General features: G+C 39.2%; 1 protein-coding gene across 5 annotated transcripts in view; it reads left to right on the top strand.

Annotated features, from left to right (window-relative positions):
• ANK3 (ankyrin 3) overlaps positions 1–21,948 on the top strand; it is a 554,708-nt gene that overhangs the window by 242,408 nt on the left and 290,352 nt on the right. The window lies entirely within an intron of this gene.

Below are 21,948 nucleotides of genomic sequence, written 5' to 3'. Positions count from 1 at the left end.
GATTTATATTGAGGCAATATGATATTTTCTGTCCTATTATCTATCCCTTTCTTGATGATTCCCAACATTCTGTTTGCTTTTTTGACTGCCGCCGCACGTTAAGTGGATGATTTCAGAGAACTATCCACAATGACTCCAAGATCTCTTTCTTAAGTGATAACAACAAATTTAGACCCGATCATTGTATATGTATAGTTAGGATTGTTTTATAATGTGCATTATTTTGCATTTATCAACATTAAATTTCATCTGCCATTTTGTTGCCCAGGCACCCAGTTTTGTGAGATCCTTTTGTAGCTCTTCACAGTCTGCCTGGGACTTAACTATCTTGAGTAGTTTTGTATCATCTGCAAATTTTGCCACCTTACTGTTTACCCCTTTTCCAGATTGTTTATGAATATATTAAATAGGACTGGGCCTAGTACAGATCCCTGGGGGACACCACTATTTACCTCTCTCCATTCTGAAAATTGATCATTTATTCCTACCCTTTGTTTCCTATCTTTTAACCAGTTACCAATCCATGAGAGAACCTTCCCTCTTATCCTATGACTGCTTATTTTGCTTAAGAGCCTTGGTGAGGGACCTTGTCAAAGGCTTTCTGAAAATCTAAATACACTATATCCACTGGATCTCCTTAGTCCGCATGCTTATTGACCCCCTCAAAGAATTCTAGTAGATTGGTGAGGCATGATTTCCCTTTACAAAAACCATGTTGACCATTTCCCAACAAATTATGTTTATAGATTCATAGATATTTAGGCCAGAAGGGACCATTATGATCATCTAGTCTGACCTCCTGCACAATGCAGGCCACAGAATTTCACCCACCACTCCTAAAAAAGACCTCACACCTATATCTGTGCTATTGAAGTCCTCAAATTGTAGTTTGAAGACCTCAAGGAGCAGAGAATCCTCCAGCAAGTGACCTGTGCCCCATGCTACAGAGGAAGGCGAAAAACCTCCAGGGCCTTCCAATCTGCCCTGGAGGAAAATTCCTTCCCGACCCCAAATATGGCGATCAGCTAAACCCTGAGCATATGGGCAAGATTCATCAGCCAGATACTACAGAAAATTCTTTCCCGGGTAACTTGGATCTTACCCCATCTAAAAACCCATCACAGGCCATTGGGCCTATTTACCATGAATATTTAATTACCAAAACCATGTTATCCCATCATACCATCTCCTCCATAAACTTATCGAGTTTAATCTTAAAGCAAGATAGATCTTTTGCCCCCACTACTTCCCTCGGAAGGCTATTCCAAAACTTCACTCCTCTGATGGTTAGAAACCTTCGTCTAATTTCTAATCTAAATTTCCTAGTGGCCAGTTTATATCCATTTGTTCTTGTGTCCACATTGGTACTGAGTTTAAATAATTCCTCTCCCTCTCTGGTATTTATCCCTCTGATATATTTATACAGAGCAATCATATCTCCCCTCAACCTTCTTTTAGTTAGGCTAAACAAGCCAAGCTCCCTGAGTCTCCTTTCATAAGACAAGTTTTCCATTCCTCGGATCATCCTAGTAGCCCTTCTCTGTATCTGTTCCAGTTTGAATTCATCCTTCTTAAACATGGGAGACCAGAACTGCACACAGTATTCCAGGTGAGGTCTCACCAGTGCCTTATAAAACGGTACTAAAACCTCCTTATCCCTACTGGAAATACCTCTCCTGATGCATCCCAAGACGACATTAGCTTTTTTCACAGCCATATCACATTGGCAGCTCATAGTCATCCTATGATCAACCAATACTCCAAGGTCCTTTTCCTCCTCCGTTACTTCTAGTTGATGCGTCCCTAGCTTATAACTAAAATTCTTGTTATTAATCCCTAAATGCATGACCTTACACTTCTCACTATTAAATTTCATCCTATTCCTATTACTCCAGTTTCATCTATGTGTCTGACAGTTTTGTTCTTTACGATAGTTTCAACCAATTTGCCCGGTACTGAAGTGAGGCTTACTGGCCTGTAGTTGCCAGGGTCACCTCTGGAGCCCGTTTTAAAAATTGGCGTCACATTAGCTATCCTCCAGTCATTTGGTACAGAAGCTGATTTAAATGATAGTTTACAGATCACAGTTAATAGTCCTGCAATTTCACATTTGAGTTCTTTCAGAACTCTTGGGTGAATACCATCAGGTCCTGGAGACTTATTACTGTTTAGTTTATCAATTTGTTCCAAAGCCTCCTCTAATGACACCTCAATTTGGGACAGTTCCTCAGATCTGTCACCCAGAAAGAATGGCTCAGGTTTGGGAATCTCCCTCACATCCTCAACAGTGAAGACCGATGCAAAGAATTCATTTAGTTTCTCCGCAATGGCCTTATTGTCTTTGAGTGCTCCTTTAGCATCTTGATCGTCCAGTGGCCCCACTGCTTGTTTAGTAGGCTTTCTGTTTCTGATGTATTTTAAAAAAAAATTGCTATTACTTTTGGAGTCTTTGGCTAGCTGTTCTTCAAATTCTTTTTTGGTCTTTCTAATTATACTTTTACATTTCATTTGCCAGAGTTTATGCTCTTTTCTATTTTCCTCATTAGTATTTATCTTCCACTTTTTAAAGGATGCCTTTTTGCCTCTCACTGCTTCTTTTACTTTGTTGTTTAACCCCGGTGGCTCTTTTTTGATTCTCTTACTATATTTTTTAAACTGGAGTATACCTTTAAGTTGAGCCTCTATTATTGTGTCTTTAAAAAGTTTCCACGCAGCTTACAGGGGTTTTACTTTTGGTACTGTACTTTTAGTTTCTGTTTTAGAGCAAGTTTGGAAAGGTAGCTCCTGTTGTGCTATTCTTCCAATAATTTCTCTCACTGCCTCTCAGGCTTTCCCCCACTTTTCCAAGCTATGTATCCACCACTTCTAGCCTTTGGTATCAGTCAGTTCTGGTATATGTGGTTCTGAAGAAACAGATTTGAACTTTTTAGAACAAAGCTGGTCAAGATACAGAGTCTCATTACCATAAAACCACAGCAACTTATAAGTCTCTCTTTGGAAGCAATTAAGAATGATTTTATGCTTGATCTCTCAGAAGTCAGATTTATTGCCATGAAGCCCATGGATCTTTTGTGTTGAATAAAGGCTAGAGTTTTTCATTTGCCTTTGAAATGCTGAACTCTCACTCTTTAGATACGTTTCATCTTGCCAATTCTGGGAAAGCAAACTAGAGGTTAGCCTGGCAATTTGATTCTATTTAAATTATAGTTTTAACAATACAAGCAAACGCCAAGTCCAAATTGGAGAGGCTGGCAAGCTTCTTGAATAGAGGGTATTTTGATATTCATGCCTGTGGCAGGATGACACCAGCTTCCGTTACCAGCTCAGAGTTGTTCTGAAATTAGTGGTCATGCATCTGTCTCATGTGCATCCTCTCTGCTGTGATGTCATTTCCAGAAGTAGTATCTCTGGATTCTACAGTGTTTCTGGGAACAACACTCTGGGCTTGCTTTGCCAGTTATAACTCCATTGACTGATACACACAGCCCTCCCTGGACTGAAAACATAAACACAGGAATTGAAATAATGTACCAGACACCTAATTGCCACAGCGCTAAATTAAATGTGGGGTCCACTTCTCAGGGCCAGTACCTGTATGATTAGTCAAGTCCCTTTCTCCTATGTGAAAAGACTGAGTGCTGTGATTCCTCCCAGAGTCCCTGGATCCTGCTCAGGGGCCTTCATCTTTTGTAATCTCTAGCTAGTAGGTATCTGATTAGTTTGAAGATGCTCCCCAACTTCTCCAAGCCCCCTTGGGATGATGGAAGGGAATTTTGTGTTATTCCATCTACCAGAAACCAAGAGCCCCCAAGCTGCTGCAAGGATGGTGGTGACAGGGTCTCTGCTGCTGTACCCCTCTTCCATATTTTGAGTCTTGTTTCCCAGTTAGGAGCTCCAGCTCTTGCTTCTGCTGCAGCTTTTACCTTTTCCAAGCTTGATTACAGTGAGACTGACCTAATTCTTGTCAGTTTCTCTGCTGCCTATACTTTGAGTAATACTCTGAGCGTGAAGACTGCCAAGGCTCTGGTTGGTTGTCAGTATGCTGCAGCTTTAAAAGTTATGATCAGGAGCAGAGGCACTGTAGCTATCTGCAGAGTTGGGAAGACCTCACTGCACCAGTTTAGACTTAATTCACACTTGAAAGGCTGCCTTGACAGACATAAGGGCTAGATTCTTTGCCTTTCTTTTTTTAAATGAAAATTTAGTTTTTGCAGTCGTGGATGGCACTTTCCTAGGAAGTCGCTTCCTTACAAAGCACTTTAAATGAGTGTGCAAGTAAATTTTTCAAGTCCTGATGGGAACTATTATTGGTTCAGATAATCATTCAAACTTCTAGATGATTATCGAAAGCTGTAATCCTTTTGAGCCCAAGATAACTACAATAATCATTTTTAAGTACCCTAAAATTCACAAGGTTACATACAGTCCCGCAGAGAGTGGACTCTTCAATTTAGTCGGAAAATTTCACTGCAAAGGAGGCTTTTGGATCCCCCATTTAGTTGGAGAATTTACCTGTAAATATTTTGTAAATGATCACAATTATCAGGGTTAGAAATATAAGCATTTTACCATTGGAAAGGGGAATGCAGAGGAAGGGGATGACCCCAGCTTGTTAATGGTGCAAAGCTCCTGTTTCTAGCTCTGATGGGTCATGAGATATCAGGTACTAAAGCTGTCAGCATTCCAAGACTGAAGTTTGTCCATCCTGGTTCTCCTGTGTAATTTTTGGGGTGGAAATCCACATTTTGGGGGGTTGAGAGTGGGGACGAAGATAAAAGTATTCTAGCAGCATATGATTTCTTTTATTCTGTTTTTAACTTGTTTCTTTGAAGGAAGATAGTGTAGATGAGGCACACGGGGTTAGACGATAAATACAATTTAGCACATGGATATCATCACCACATGTGTGGTGCCAAACCAGAGTTTGCGTGTGTCAGTGGACCAGATCCACCCCTGCTGATGCAATGTGTACTACCCCATGCTGCATATTAAAGGCAGTTGTATCCAAGATTCATATCAGCACACTGTCCTGACTCCACACTCAAATCCAGCCTTCCACCCATAAATGGGGTTGAAGGCATCTTGCATCCTCCTCTAGAAAGACTCTTCACCAGTAGAGGCCCGTGGCTCTGGTATGTGCTGCCGGAAGTCAGCATAGCTGAGAGTTGTAAACAGCCCACTGTCTACAAAACACACCACAGTACAGTTTTTACAGATTCTCATTGCACATTTTTCTATAATGGGGTCTTTTTTCAACACAGATAGTAAATATTACTTTTTTTTAATTGTTTCAAAGGTGTCACAGTGTCTCACACAGAGTTCTGAGAGGCTGCACAGCAAGCTATCTTTATCCACTTCAGTACTTAATTTACCAGAGGGGAAGATCTCTTGTGACTCCTAATTGATAAACTGTTTGTTCCCTTGCCTGGTTTCAGTCTCGCATTTTGCTGAGGTAGTTATTCGGTGACAGCAACACTTTTTACTTATACACCTCCTTCCAGCTAGGATCTCAGTGCTGCAGCATGGTAAAAAGTATGCCCCTTGCATGTTGGTTGCTGGCAGGTTCATTGAACAGTCTACTACTATTGGAGTTTGGGGGTTTTGCCACACTTGAGATTGAGATTGTGCCATACTGAACCTGAGTTGCTGTTGGTTAAAAACCCTGAATGGGTCTTTTGGGTTCTGCAGCCACGGAAGTTACTTTTTGCTTCAGAATAATTAGTGCAGAACTTTTTGCGACTGTAGAACACAATGCAGGACTTTCCATGGCTGAGGGAATGACATTTTTCTATGTGAAAATTGGTAAACTGGAGAAGTGTATTTAGCCAGGGAATGGAGGCATGGCAGGAAAACTAAACTACTCTTTCTCATTTGTGGATCACTCAAGGTAGCTGCAACAAAACTAAGTTCTTGCTGTAGGGCAGGCTGGGAGCCATCAGCCCCCCGACTTGGAATTGGGCAACCCTGGGCCTGCTGCAACTATGGGTGTATGACCTTGGCTGTGGGGACAGAAGACCCAAGGTCTGGATTTCTGAGATATCATGGTATGAAAGCAGATTTGCAAACTCCCTCAGCCAGCTTTTCTTCTATTTGTTTACTTTTTGCCAAAAAGATCTATAATTTTTCCACTCTGCCCCTCCAAAAAGTTCTCTTATTTATATTTTTAAAAGCCATATCATTTGGGGGGGGGGGGTTAGAACATAAACAGAATCTACATATAAAATACAAATAAATACATTTGGATGTACATTTTATAAATAATTCATAGAGTAATAATTTTTTAAACAGGATGAAAGTGTGTCCTGTTGTCATCTTCCTCTATTTATATCTTTCAAATACTAGCAGGTATGCCAGCACTCCAGACAACACCCCAACGCATTGCCAGGGAGCTGCTGTACGTTGTTTTAGAGCTTTCATGGTAGCCAACTTTTCCCTTGGTTTGGGCAGCCTTTCAAAGAGCCAGCATCAGTGGCCTTCCAGGAATTACACAGCATGCCAAGGCTGTGGATATATTGTATGGAATGGATTAAGTCATTTGTTTTTACTTTTTACATAAAGTCAGTCAATGAAAAGAAAGTCTGAAAAATAAAGAGATTTTCTTGGGAAATGTTTAATATCTAATGCCTTAATTCAGTATGGGCATGCTGTAGGTGAAAGCTCTGGGTCCAGAACCCCAGCTGGAATAAATCAACGTAATTCCACTGACACAAATTTGTATCAGTGGAGGATATGGGCTTACATTTTTAATCTGTTGCAAGTTACAATGTTCACTCATTTGGGCTCTCTTTGTTTATCACCTTGGTTATTCACAACAGCTCTACTAGTAAAATATTGGATACTCTTTTCAAAAAAATATAAAATGTCTCATACTAGATAGGGAGATAGATAAACCATATTTAGTAGGTGTCATGGAGACAGCTGGCACAATCCCCTTTTAGCATGGGCAGCGGTATGCTATGTATGGATCTAGTGGCAGGATTTGTACTAACATACCTTTAGCTAAGCATTTCTTTGTGCTCTCCCTGCCTATTGATCAATACAAATGAAGTACCATATTTCTTCCCCCTATATGCTTCTTACTATATGCTTGTGTATTACTGATGGAGTATTGATTCATGTGGAACAATCAAGCCTTTTACATGAGGTTACACTCAAGGACTCAATCCTCAGGTCATGTAAATTGTCACAGCTCAAATAGTGGAGTTACACTACTTTACACCAAAGCAGATGGCTCCAAGTTTTTCCAGTGTGTTAAAAGGAAAATTAAGCAGGTGGAAATTAATGATCACATTAAAGGGGTTGTGAGACCCATTGCAAATTATTGAAATTTGTGAACTAACAAGTAGGCTAACAGACATGAATTAAGGAAAATAAAGTTGCATCAAAACTTGTACTTGGTTTATATGCTTTGAGAAGTGTATGTTAGTCTTAATTGTTTGTTAATTCATAGTATACTGGCAATTCTGCTGTAATATATTTTGTAGTAATAACTATAATAGTAGATTTCACTACAGCATGAAGCTCTTCAGTCAGAGAAATGGAGGGAATCCATAGTTGTATGAAAATGCTAACGTATGAAGATTAGCAAGGCTAGATTTCATCTGCATTAATAGTTGAAGGTTTGGGCTGAATGATATGATTTTCTTCAGCTTGAGATTGAGAGTGTCTCCTTGTTAGTGTAACAACAGCAGCATTTTGGATCTGCGTAGTGGCAATTGTGAGACAATTGTAATAAAGACCATTATCACAATGAGACAATTATCCACCCTCTGCCTTGGAAACCAATGAGAACCTGCTGATTTTAATTAGTACGTCTTTGTTACAAATAGTATGTAAATTGTTAATTCTGTGCTCATAAGTACACAGTTCTCTTGATATGGTCAAAATGTGGTTTCTGATGCCTTTGTCTACAATCTCTGCTCAAGTACACAGCTTGGAAAACTATATGCTTAAAAACATGTGCAAGGCTATGGCTTGGATGTGCTGTATGATTGATTAGCCTGGAATGTTCTTGGGACTAAATACTGTTGCTATGGGCACAAAGATGAACATTGAGAACAAGGCTCTTTCAGTACAAATTAACCTCCTTTTGTTTTTCCTCTGATTTTTGTAAATAGTGTAATGCACAATTAGAGTAACATTTATTATTAACTGATTTTTTTACATCACTGAACAGCAGTTGTTTTGTCCACTACCTTTAAATTTTGATGCAAATAATGATGCATCTCCAAGCTTTTATAAAATACCTATTATTTTGAAAATGATGGTTTTTGTGCAATGGAACAGAACAACATTTTGTCGTTCTGCAACAGGGAAAAATGGGTCACAAAAGTCCTACTCGCAAAAGTAACCACAGTGTGATGATGGGATTAGAGATAGAAAAGACCTATTTGATCATCTCATTCATAACCCTAACAGTGCAGTCATCAGTGTTTTGTCTGATTAAGTTTTAAATGTCTTGGGTAATGGGCTTCTATCACATCCCTTGGGATAGGGTTCTGCAATACATTGTATCTCAGTGTTAGAAGTTTGCTTTGATATTCTGTCTAAATTTTTCCTTTAATAACTTAATTCTATTTTTACTAGTTATAGTTCCTTTGTGAATCATAATTAATTCCTCCCTCTTTTTAACCATCAGACATTTGTATATTCCTTCTCAGGCACTGTTTGGCTAACATGCTCTTTAACCTTACCGCAATAATTCAGTCTCTGTTGCCTTTCTCTTTTTTGACTTGGATAGAACTCAGATGCCTTTAACAAATACTTTTGATAATTTAAAGCTTGTCGAAGATCACAGATTCTATATTAGGAACTGAAAATATATTACTCACACTTCTGTCCTTTTAAAATATGTGAAACTGGAATCAACAGAGTAGGAACAAATCAGGATTTTGTTTCAATTCAATGAAGTGCTGTAATTGTAATGTTCAATTAAGTACAAACTATTGGAAGATAAAAAGTCTAGACTCCTTTTGATGCAAGGGGTATTACACATGCAGTGATGATGTGAGTGCAAGGAGGGGAGTTACCCATTTATCAGTTAGAAAATAGATCCTGAAATGTTTGTGCTTAAATATTACACGACTTCAGAGGGTGTAAGTTGAGAAGTTTGTTTGGATCATATTTCAGACTTTAGCCCTCAAGTCCTGGATTTTGGTTTGTGCCCACCTCTAAGCAGGATGTAAATGTTAAACAATGTAAACTGGTACTGTGTGATAGTTCAAAGCTTTAAATCAGTAAAGAGAAAAATGGTGCCAAGTTTAAAACAGCTTTAAATTTATTCCAACATTCATTTAAGGCTTTGGGGAATTTATTTGAGACTCAAACAGTATTTCTAGATTTTATGTACACATATCTTTGTACACACAAACACACTGATTCTTTTCTGCCTTCCAGAAAATGGAAGCTTTGCACAAAGTTCACTGGACTTGGAGTCTTAACATGTGGTGTATGCTCATGATGCCATCACTCACTTATTGTGAGATCTTTTGCATGTTACTTAACTCCTTTGTACTTCAGTTTCCCTGGCCAAGATTTTCTAAAATGACTAGTGGGTTTGGGTGCCCAACCTGTGACATTTTAAAAGGACCTTGTTGATCACATATCTTCTGAAAATTAGGTCACTTAAAGGTGTCTCAAATTGGGAAAATTATGTTTTTGAACATTTTGGCCCTTAACTCTAAAACAGGGGTTCCCAAACTTGTTCCGCCGCTTGTGCAGGGAAAGCCCCTTGCGGGCTGAGCCGGTTTGTTTATCTGCCGCGTCCGCAGATTTGGCGGATTGCAGCTCCCAGTGGCCACAATTCATTGCTCCAGGCCAATGGGAGCTGCTGGAAGTGGCGCGGGCTGAGGGACGTACTGGCCATCGCTTTGAGCAGCTCCCATTGGCCTGGAGCAGCGAACTGTGGCCAGTGGGTGCCACGATTGGCCGAACCTGTGGATCCAGCACGTAAACAAACTGGCCCGGCCCGCCAGGGGCTTTCCCTGCACAAGCGGAGGAACAAGTTTGGGAACCACTGCTCTAAAACATGGGTAATAATGGTTATCCTATATTGCAAAGTGCTTTGAAATGTATGGAAGAAAGGTGTCGTGGATGTGCTAAGTATTATTATTTTTTTATTGTTCCAAAAAAGAACCAAAGAGGGATGATCTTCAGTTCATTATCGTCATGATGTCAGATTGTGTACAAAATCAAAGAACTTTGGTTAATAAAATAAAATATAGTTTCTCCATATTTTTTACATTTCCTTATACAAGAACATACCGATCCAGATGTTAATAGTGGCCTCTGAAGTGGACATGCCCAAAATCACACATCCATATTTTGTTTGTACAATTTTGTGTGCCTGTATTTTTCAGGCGCAATAATTTGATTTGTGTTTACAAATTACCAGCCTTCTAGCTGGATACAGGTGGGTGGACTTTTCCACTTGTACAGGGTCCCAGTAACTTTCATGGGACTCTGTTTGGGAGTAATGGTCTGTCCACACAGATCTGAATGCAGAAGCAGGTCCAGGAGTGAGATTCTGTGCTATACCACTTAGAGGCACAGCATAGGACTCAGAGCCCAGGGGGAGGAGTGACTACGGTGGATTTGTCACCTTAATAACATCCCGTCCTGCACCCGGGCTGCTTCAGTGCTCACAGCATAATTTAGACATGTAAGGGAGGCATCTAAGCTATGGCAGCCTGTCCCCAGCTTCCTGTGGGCTGCAGCACCCTGCTTCTGACATGCTCCTCCCCACCCTGTCCCACTTACTACACCAGAGATTGCAAGGGGGACCTCAGAAAGCTCAGTTGTTACACCAGAACAATGTGCCCTTGGCCGATAGACGGCTTTCCGAGTCCCCTTAAACTGTGTCAGACTTGTAACCCGAGAACCTCACCTTAAGTAGGTACTACAGCAATGAAGATTTCCCCTTTGTTCAGAAAACTCTACTTTGTTACACTTCATTTATAATACTTTGTGTAGTATTGATTTTATTCAAAATGTTTAGGATCATCAAACAACGTTTTATGTAGCTCTTGTAGTATTTCTGAGATAGGGCATAAATGTATAATTTCTAATGGATATCTTACATTAAGAGAAGTAGTAGATTCACTAGCTATGCAGATTGGCTTCATATCAGCTTTTAAATTTATTTTTAGGATATTAAAAAGTTAATGAGGCACAAATGAACAGGAACCCAGATTGATATTAGTGCGCTCTTGTTAGGGGACACACACACACACACACACACACACACACAGAGCTGTGTACCACCATCTTCAAGCTCAAAGGAATGTTCAGTACCATTTCATGAAGAAGGATTGTGATTAAGGGAGTGGATTGGGGTTAGGGAGAGGTGGATTCAGTTCATGACTTTGGTCACAGACTTTCTGTATGATCTTGTGTAAGTTATTTACGGTAAAATTTTCAAAAGCTCACTAAAGTTTAGTCTTTAAAATGAGAGTAATAAAACTTCTTTTCTCCCATTATTTATCTGTACAGGGACCAGTGCTGTTCCCTATATTCAGGACAAAGGGGTAAACAGTGAGGTGGCAAAACTTGCAGATGATACAAAATCACTCAGGATAGTTAAGTCCAAAGCAGACTGCGAAGAGTTACAAAGGAACCTCACAAAACTGCGTGACTGGGCAACAAAATGGCAGATGAAATTCAATGTTGATAAATGCAAAATAATGCACATTGGAAAACATAATCCTAATTATACATATAAAATGGAGTATAAATTAGCTGTTATCACTTAAGAAAGAGATCTTGGAGTCATTGTGGATAATTCTCTGAAAACATCTGCTCAATGTGCAGCTCGGTCAGAAAAGCTAACAATGTTAGGAACCATTAAGAAAGGGATAGATAATAAGACAGAAAATATCATAATGCCTCTATATAAATCCATGTTATGCCCACTTCTTGAATACTGTGTGCAGATGTGGTCGCCCCATCTCAAAAAAGGTATATTGGAATTGGAAAAGGTACAGAAAAGAGCAACAAAAATGATTGGGGTATGGAACAGCTTCCGTATGAGGAGAGATTAAAAAGACAGCAGATTTAAAACAAACAAAAGGAAACACTTCACACAACACACAGTCAACCTGTGGAAATCTTTGCCAGAGGATGTTGTGAAGGCCAAAACTATAACAAGGTTCAAAAAAGAGCTAGACAAGTTCCTGGAGCATAGGTCCATCAATAGCTATTAGCCAGGGCGGGCAGGGATGTAACACCATGCTCTGGGTGTCTCTCACCTCTGTTTGCCAGAAGCTGGGACAACAGAGGGATGGATCATTTGGTGATTACCTGTTATGTTCATTCTCTCTGAAGCACCTAGCATTGGCCACTGTTGGAAGACAGGATACTGAGCAAGATGAACTATTGGTCTGACTAAGTATGGCTGTTCTTATGTTCTTATTATAAGCAGTTTGGGTCAGGGATTGTCTCTTATGATGTGTTTCGATAGCACCTAGTATAATGGGGCACTGATCTCAACTTTTTTTTTTTTTTTATGTGTAGGGGTTTTTATGTGCCAATGCCATAAGAAGACTACATTATAATAAAAAAATTAAGCAAAGGAACTTTTTGCATCCCTCCTTTTTCTCTCACTAGGCAAAAATGATGGAATTGGGGCTCCTGTGTAGATTAACTGCTTTTCACAAGGTTCTTGCATAGGCTGCATTTCTGAATTTTTTGAGAGAATTTTAGCTTTTAGCCCCGACACCGCCTCCCCATAATCACTTCTCTTCATCTGAAAAGCCTTCATTGGTGTTAGTTGTGAAGATACTGTAATGAAGCTTTTATTTTTGTCCAGATAAATACAATATAAAGACACTTTTGAAGGTAGCCCTACAAATCCTTTGATGTTTGTGCCAGTTTCACAGATTTGAGATTTTTTGCTTACTACTTTACTAAATGCAAAGGAACACATTTGACTCCAGTAGCGAATTTAATTTCGTGGGAAATCAGAGAGAAAAGCTATCCATAAAATACGCCTTCACTACTAGATTTGACAATTTCTGTACCATGTGCTAAGTCTTAGATAGAATTCTACTTGTTTCCCTCCGCCTCCCACCCCCCAGAAGTCAAAACACCATTGTATAACCTGTGTAGTGTGTTGGTGCACTGTGTACTAGAGATCTTCCTTGGGCAGCATGCTGATTTTGTGATGACTACATAGCCTCTTCATTGTGCTGAGAAGTCCTCTGGGAATGTAATAAAAGATGGCCACTTGAACACAGAAAGGTATCCAACACGGGAAGTAATAATGAATAAATAAGTAGTCTCATTAAATAATTCCTTTACTCTGTAGTCTAAAGAGACTTCGGCTTTTTATTCATTTTTTATTTAAAGGTTTTTTGTTGTTGTTGTTTTTGTTTTTTTTAATCTTCAGAAATGGTGTTTACATTGTTAGGATTTAGGGCCTTTACGGAGTGACACTTTCTGACTTTGATTTCATGGCTTCCCTGGCAGCAATACTAAGAGGAGAATTTGCCTATTCTGAAATAGCATGACTACCTAGAATTTTCTCACCCTGTATATCTTGAAAAGCTCAGGTCCAAAATTCACATATGGGACAGAAAAATGAAACATTTAGAATTTTTGCTTGAGTCTCTTCAAACAGTTAATTTCTTAGACATCTAGCCAACACTTTCTGATTCTTGCACATCTGATTTCATTGCTGTAGGGAGGGCTGGTTGTAATGGGGTGTTTGGCAGGGAAATAAAACTGGCACGGACAAATTAAAAATGTAAAGCAAGTGAGTGTTCACACAAGTTCAAGAAAACTTTTCTGAATGTCTGTGCCTTTTGGAAGCCAGCTGAGTGAGGAGTCCTTCAGGCTCCTGGCTCAGCAGTAGGTATCCTGGGGATCCCAGGGTTTTACAAGGCTGCACCAATCCCAGATCTGGCAGCACAGAGTCTGGAAACTCTGAGACCCTCAGCTTCGAGGCTTCCAGATAGGGTGATCAGGTGTCTCGATTTTATAGGGGCAGTCCCGATATTCGGGGCTTTATATTATATAGGTGCCTAATACCTCCCATCCCCTGACCTGATTTTTCACGCTTGCTGTCTTGTCACCATATTTCCAGGTGTGAAACCAGGTTAGGGCAGGGCTTCCAAGGCTTCCGGGATCCCAACTCTACTGCATGGTGGGGCTTCCCTGGAGCCACAGACTCTGAAAACCCTGGGTGTCCCCAACCACGGGTCATTCATATGGTGGGGTTCCTCTGGAGCTGTGGACCCTGGAAGCCCTGGAGTCCCTGGCATCTCGCTAGCCAAGAAGGCAAGGAACCAGGAGGTTTCCAATGGAGTCCTGTCTGTGATTTGATGGAAATTCTTCCAACCCAGAGTATTTTCATGAAGCATTTTGAATTCCCCAAATCTGCTGTTCCCCCACAAAACTCTGTTTGAATTGGAAAATTTCCAGTCATTTCTGGTAGTGAGTGAGAGCTTCTTTTGGTGTTTCTGAGAAGTTGAAACCAGCAGGTACTGGAAACCTCAAGGAAAGTCTGTTTGTGTGAGTTACACAGCCTCATTCTCAGTTATATTTATTCTTCAACCTTTCATTTGCAGGTAGGATAGATTAATGCAAGTTGATGTGTGGGTGTGGTGGACAAAAATATATTCTTTCTAGGGAATTATGATTATACTTTTTCTTAATGACAACATATAGTTTGTAAGATGTAGTGAAATTCATTTTATGTCACAAGGTCTTCATACTGTTAGGGATCTTTCTTAATCCTGATCCATGATATTGGAAGAGCTGTGGGTAGACCAAATTGTGATCTTGCATTGGGATCCACTAGCATAGACCCATCTGTACAGTCCCATTGAAGACAACAGGACTTCTCAGTCTCCTGGGTTCCATGTTCACATATCCTGAAACATGATTGAGCCCATGTTACTAAGTTGTTAAAATTTATTAAGTGGGTGACACTATTGTCTGTCTGATTTATTGCCTTCTGATAGAGAAACATCTCAGTTGCAGTTGTGAGCAGTGAGTTCTTTTATTCAAAAATGAAATGAGTCTACTTTTTTCATAAAATTTGTATATTTATAATGTCTGTGAGCTTAAAACAATCAAAGTAGGCGCAGGCATTACATCTGTGTTTGACTTTTGGCCTCCATCCCACTCTTTGTTTGGCAGCTCCATTTACTTTAGTGGATTAATTTACTGATACTGTGGCAGATAGGATTCTTCTACACAATTACTGCTTTTTATTTAGCACTTATTATTACTAGGCTGCTAATGTTCCAAAACAGGGAGGGCAGACCTGGACTTGAAGCCAACTAATCTAAAACACAGCAAAGGTATTTACTACTATTACTGCTTTTTTTTTTTTTTTTTAAGACCAGCTTCAAAGAGTGGCTTCCATCTGAGGTGAACATAAAGCAACTATTATGTTGGCCCAGGAGGTTTCCCTTTACTTCACCTGATAGAGATGGTGTTGTGGACTTCAGAGGTCCCAGTTTGAGTCTCAGCTGTGATAATGTTGCTAGGTACCCACAGTCACCAGATAGAGAGAGGGGGTGTTATGGGTTTGTTAAGCCTGCATAGTGTCTGATCCCAAGTTAACAGATACAGGAGAGAGATTACTCACTGGTGGTCAGATTTGTTGTGCTGAATCATAAAGTCCTTGCATTTCTTCTTTCTAAGAAATGTTAGGAGACAGATTCTGAAGTCCAGCCAAACTGCATGCAATGCCAGTCGGAGATTATGTGTATGAGTGCAAAGATGGCACAAAACCTTCTTTATCACTGTGTGCTGGGCTGCTACTCTGGTGTCTTGGCTTAAGTTACAGTGGCTGCTAACAACCTTGGGGCCAAAACTGTATCTGAAGATTGGTGCAGTTTAATATTCTGACTGCTGACCCTTTCTCTTGCCATATCCCCTTGAGCTGGCAGCAGGGAAATGGTAAGGGCACAGGAAACAATGTTGGGAATTACTATGAATTTTGTGTAGACATGAGGGGTTAATGCAAAATTTTGTAATGCCAAAATATTTGCAAGTACTTTAGAATAGCTCTAGTTAAATCATGCAGTTTCACTAATGGGGACATAGCACAAGAATTGAGCAAAGCTGTGCTCTCAATTGTTAACAGTTTTGAATACTATTCACTAGCATTTCCTAAGAGCTAGTGATCTTTATTAGCATTCCCCAAAGTTAATGACATTGTGTAGTTGAGTCTCATCCCAGTCTTTCATCTGTAATGGAGTTTGTACAGAAAATAATATGGGAAAATCAGTTCTAAATCTCTCTAAATATGTACAGTTTTTGTGGTTCCTGGTAAACTGAGACGATGACCCAGTTCTTCTCTGAAAAAGCAATTTAGTCTTTGAGGGTCACTCCTATTTGGTGCACCTCTCTCAGATAAAAGCTGTCTGTTGTGTTAAACTTGGTTTTACCATTGCTTATATTGAGACGTGAAATGAGAATTAAGAAAATGCCTAGGCAGAATTCTTAAAATAAATAGTCTAATGCCCAGACAGAATTACTGAGCTAGAATTTACACTGCAAATGAATATGCATTAATTCAAAGCAGCATTAAAATGCTGTAGTAATTAAAAATATTTGAAAGTGAAAAAATTCATATTCAAAGGTGTTTTTGGAACATTAACTATGCCCTACTACACCTTCCATATGCAACCTTTCCACAGCAGTGCAAGATTATCTTCCTTTAACCAGTCTGCTCCGCATAAGGACAGTCATACTGGGTCAGACCAAGCCCAGTATCCTGTCTTCTGACAGTGGCCAATGCCAGATGCTTCAGAAGGAATGAACAGAACAGAGAGTCATTAAGTGATCCATTGGCCCTGTCATCCATTCCCAGCTTCTGGCAGTCAGCGGCTAGAAACACCCAGAGCATGGGGTTGCATCCCTGACCACCTTGTCTAATAGTCATTGGTGGTCCTATCCTCCATGAACTTACCTAATTCTTTTTTGAAATCCATTATAATTTTGACCTTCACAACATCCCCGGCAATGAGTTCCACAGGTTGACTGTGTAGATTGTAGGTCTTAGACCTCAGAGTACCCCGTTCACCAAACTTGGCAAGTTCCTTACTTACTTGCCATTGAGAAAAGAAGGAAGCTGACATGTATGTAGAATGTATTATATTTTTATTTGTAGTCAATGATTTGGTTACAGTCTAAAGTTGTAACAGTTACAAGCATATTATCAGTGTTTGATAAGTACACTTGGGAAGAATTAAAATTCTTTATGCAACTTTAACTGCAGATGTTCTCATTATGTTTGGTTGTTATAACTACACCACCTATGTGTCATTATGAATACATGTCTATCTACAGACATAAGTCTATCTAAAATAATCAAAATGAGGTCAATTAAAATGTGACTCAAATGGGATTGAGAAACCTCCATTAACTTCAGAACTTTGTGCTGAATATTTTTAAGAGTAAAGGTAAGAGTAACATTTACTTTAAATTTACCATTTTCTCCACAGATTTCAGGTCTCCTGAAACCATCGTTTGCTCACTGTTCCCTATGTAATGTTGTCCCCCACAGAGATATACTAGTAACATCATGACCAAAACCGAAGTCCACTGGAGTAGGTCTTTGAAGGGTGGGGGGAGGTTTCTCACTTTCAGGTGACATTGTAAATAAGAAGCAGGCAGCAGTATCTCCTGTCAATGTAAAGAAACTTGTTTGTCTTAGCGATTGGCAGAATAAGATATGGGACTGAGTGGACTTGTAGGCTCTAAAGTTTTATACTGTTTTTTGTTTTTGAGTGCAGTTATGTAACAAAAAAAATCTGCATTTGTAAGTTACACTTTCACAATAAAGAGATTGCACTTCAATACTTGTATGAGGTGAATTGAAAAATACTATTTATTTTGTTTATCATTTTTACAGTGCATATATTAGTAATCAAAAGTAATATAAAGTGAACACTGTACACTTAGTATTCTGTGTTATAATTGAAATCAATATTGAAAATGTAGAAAAACATCCAAAATATTTAATAAATTTCAATTGGTATTCTATTGTTATAAGTGTGATTAATCACAATTAATTTTTTAATCAAGATTAAGTTTTTTGAGTTAATCGCATGAGTGAACTGCGATTAATTGACAGCCCTAGTGTTAATGTTGGAAACAATAGGTTAATGCATGTACCATGCTAAAGCAAATGACTCTTTTCTATTGCAAGGTTGTTAAATTACTTTCCCACCCCACCTCACAGCCAGTCTTCATATTTTGTGAATAGCATGATGCTATGAACTGTAGGTATTATCCTTACAATAACTTAAAATGTAAGTTTTGCTGTTTTAGTAAGGTACAATGTTACATTTTATCTTTATGGTGCTTGTCTATATAGTGTGTGGTACATTCTGACTAAAATTGCCTTTGTCACTTCTTTAATTTTGTCACTATAGACAAAGTCCAAATAACTTTGTTTTACCAAAATCTTAAGATAAGTATTTAACAAAGTTTTACCAGAGTCTGTGTCATTTCTCTCAGAAGCAAACTATGACACATGGGATGACAATAAGCACACCCCATCCAAATATTAGCCCTCCAGTGCCATATCAGACAGTTATGCCAACTCACCTACTCCCAAGGATAAATAATAGATAATAAGACAGAAAATATTGTATTGCCTCTATATAAATCCATGGTATGCCCACATCTTGAATACTCTGTGCAGATGTGGTTGTCCCGTCTCAAAAAAGAGATATTGGATTTGGAAAAGGTTCAGAAAAGGGTGACAACAATGATTGGGGGTATGGAATGACTGCCAAAGGAGGAGATATTAATAAAACTAGGACTTTTCAGCTTGGAAAAGAGACAACTAAGGGAGGATATGATAGAGGTCTATAAAATCATGACTGGTGTGGAGAAAGTAAATAAGGAAGTGTTATTTACTCCTTCTCACAACACAAGAATTGCTGCTCACCAAATAAAATTAATAGGCAGCAGGTTTAAAACAAACAAAGGAAGTATTTTTTCACAAAACACACAGACAACCTGTGGAACTCCTTGCCAGAGGATGTGAAAGACAGGATACTCAGCTAGATGGACCTTTGGTCTGACCCAGTATGGCTGTTCTTATGTTCTTAAGACAAAGATTTTGGATGTATTGTCTTATTTTCAGTAGCTGTCCAAAACTTTCACTCATGTCTTTCCCATAACTTCTTCTCCCTTCAGTATCACTCCAGGCTGCAGGCTTCACAAAGTCCCCCCAGTATTACTCCAAACTAAAGGGAGTTCACTAGCTAAGATGCCACTTCTCTGAAATCTTAACTTAAAAAAACACTTTCTCTGAAATCCACTTCAGCAAAGACAGGTTTGGTCTCCACAGCTCATGCAATGATTGTAATCCACATACTAAAAACAGCCACATGTTTTGCTTGAGTTGGTTAATTAGCTGAAGATATAGCCAGGACTAAACTGGCTTGGCTGAGAAGTGAAATCCTCACACTTCTGTATGTATTGAGTGAATGGCCAAGGTCATTTATTATCCTCACTTATTAGAATTATCCTCATTAGTGGAAGCTTGAACTACGTCTGCATGCATGAAATCTAGCCTGTGAATAAGGATTTTTGGTGCTGTTAAATCTTTAGCCTTTGTAAGCACAAATGATTCTTTGTGCCAACATGTTAAAATACTATGCCTAGTATTTAAAACATACAAAATATAGCAATAAATTATTTTTATTTTTATTTAACTAGGTTATTTAGTCATAAATCATGGACCAGTAAATTTTTAAAGGCTTAGGGAGTATCACAAGTTTTGCTGAAAAATATGAATGGAAAATAATAAGTGACACAGTACATGTGGTTAAATAAAATTTTTGAATTTAAATTTTCAAAGGCAGGAGCTAGTGCACTATTCCAACCCCAAGATGAGGATGGATGAGGAGTAAAAGGGACTCTGTTCTATCTCTGTGTACTCACCTGGCTCCCATTGCTGTGTTATCTGTCTCTCTCTCAAACCTTGTTTATCCTCTAAAAGATAGGGAAATATCATTAACTTCATTGTACAGGTGAGGAACTGAGGCCCAGATGTCACAGGAAGTCTGTGGCAGAGCCAGAAATTGAACCCAGGTCACCTGGATGCTAGTTCTTGTGCTTTAAACACAAGATTAGCTTCCTTCCTCCCCAAAGCTTTTCCCCTTTTCCCCCAATCTTCTAGATTTTCCTTCTGCAGTACCTCAGACCACCTTTCCTTCCCAGTCCCTCTCCACAGTAGGATCCTTGCTGGACTTCCTAACATTCCTCCGCCAGCCCACCCTGACAGACACTTTTGGTTTCTGATTGACTCGTTGCTGCATTGGGTCGCATCAGCCCACTGGGCCTGCATTCAGCTATGTTATCTTAATGTGCACTTGTTGCTATTATGCTGCAAACTGTTTTGCAGCTATGAATTTTTAATTCACATGTAGTTGCATGACCATATCTGTTGCAGTAAGATTAGCAACCAAATCTTTAAGGCCAAATTTTGTCCTTGGATGCACATATGTGACTCCCACTGAAGCCAAAGCCAGAATTTGGCCCTTAGTAGTTATTATTGGTGAAACTCAGTGGTTTGCTGGTACCAACAAAACAAATGTCTGCTTAAGGTCACTCAAGTCAATAATGGTCTTCCTTTTTTTCAGCAAGAAAGTGTGCTTATGCATAATTAAAAGTAAACTTTTGTGCTCTTGATCCAAAAGAATCAAATGTAACATCTTAAAATATGTTATGAGAAGAAGCAAACCCTGCTAGAATACCACATTATCTCCATTAATTTCTTGATCTCAAACATGTTTGATTTCCTAACGCTCCCCGAGTTCCAGGGGTGCTGGAACTAAGAGTGCTGGGGTGGGGGATGGCAGCACTCCTTGGCATAAAGTGGTTTCCATCATATACAGGGTTTACAGTTTTGTTCAATGGCTTTCAGCACCTCCACTATAAAAATTGTTCCAATGCCATTGCCCAGTTCCCCAGATTTTCAGAACCCCTGCTTGCTGATCATTGGGAAAAAATTCTTTCCCCAGTGAACCGTGTGTCCAGTTCAGGCTTCCATCATTTGCAGTATATAATTTGAATTTAGGAGACAAAGTATGTCCTGCTTTTGGCTGTGGAACATTATAATCAGAACCTGTATTTGTGGGGAACCTGTATCCCCAATCCTCTCCCATTTCCCATTGTTTAAATGTTGAAGATAGCCTATGACAGTGAAGGTAGATGGGTTCTATTGAGTATATTCAGGAAGTGCAAGATGGGAGGTCTCCCGGAAGCTAACGGGCAGCAAGATGTCAGCTTTCCCATGTACACTCTTAGCATATTTAAAAATAGAAACAAGTATATTGAAGGTTTATAGCTCATGCTCAAACGGGGAATAGTCATTGTTGGTGCAAAATCAGGTATTTAAAAAATGTCATTCCCCAAGAACAACTTTGTGACTGTTAGCAGTCATTGATGGACAGTCACTGGTATGTACTGATGTGAAGGTGCAATGGGCTTTTGATTGGCTTTTATGGATGTAGCTTTTATGGTTTTATTGAATCAGTAAGAAAGGTCCATAATATATAGAGAGTTCTCCATCTCTGAGCATCTCTTGATAAAATCCATAACAGATTTCTACCGTGCAACTTTTCTGCTACATTAATGAGCATGTACATGCTAGCCAGACATAAGTCCACTTGTTGGCTTTTCAGACAATGATTTCTGAGATTTAAAAATTCCAAAAAGATTTACTTTTATTCAGATGACATGGGAGGTATAGCAGATGCATGCCATTTATTGGAATTCACAATCTGGGCTCCATAGAATAGCTTTCTAGTTCCAGAGCTGACAGTACAAGACCTCATATGACACCTCTGCCTTGTACACAGCTCTCTGGAGATCCAATGTAATTTAGCTCATTGCACTGCAAATATAAAATGATTTTTTACTTTTATGTAAAATACTATTTTTCTTACAAATAAAATTTCATTGTCAACTGAAAAT

Source organism: Lepidochelys kempii, chromosome 7 (assembly GCF_965140265.1).
Source record: "Lepidochelys kempii isolate rLepKem1 chromosome 7, rLepKem1.hap2, whole genome shotgun sequence".
Classification (NCBI taxonomy): Eukaryota; Metazoa; Chordata; order Testudines; family Cheloniidae; genus Lepidochelys; species Lepidochelys kempii.
Note: the sequence above shows the minus strand (reverse complement) of the source record. Positions and strands in the feature narration are given on the sequence as shown.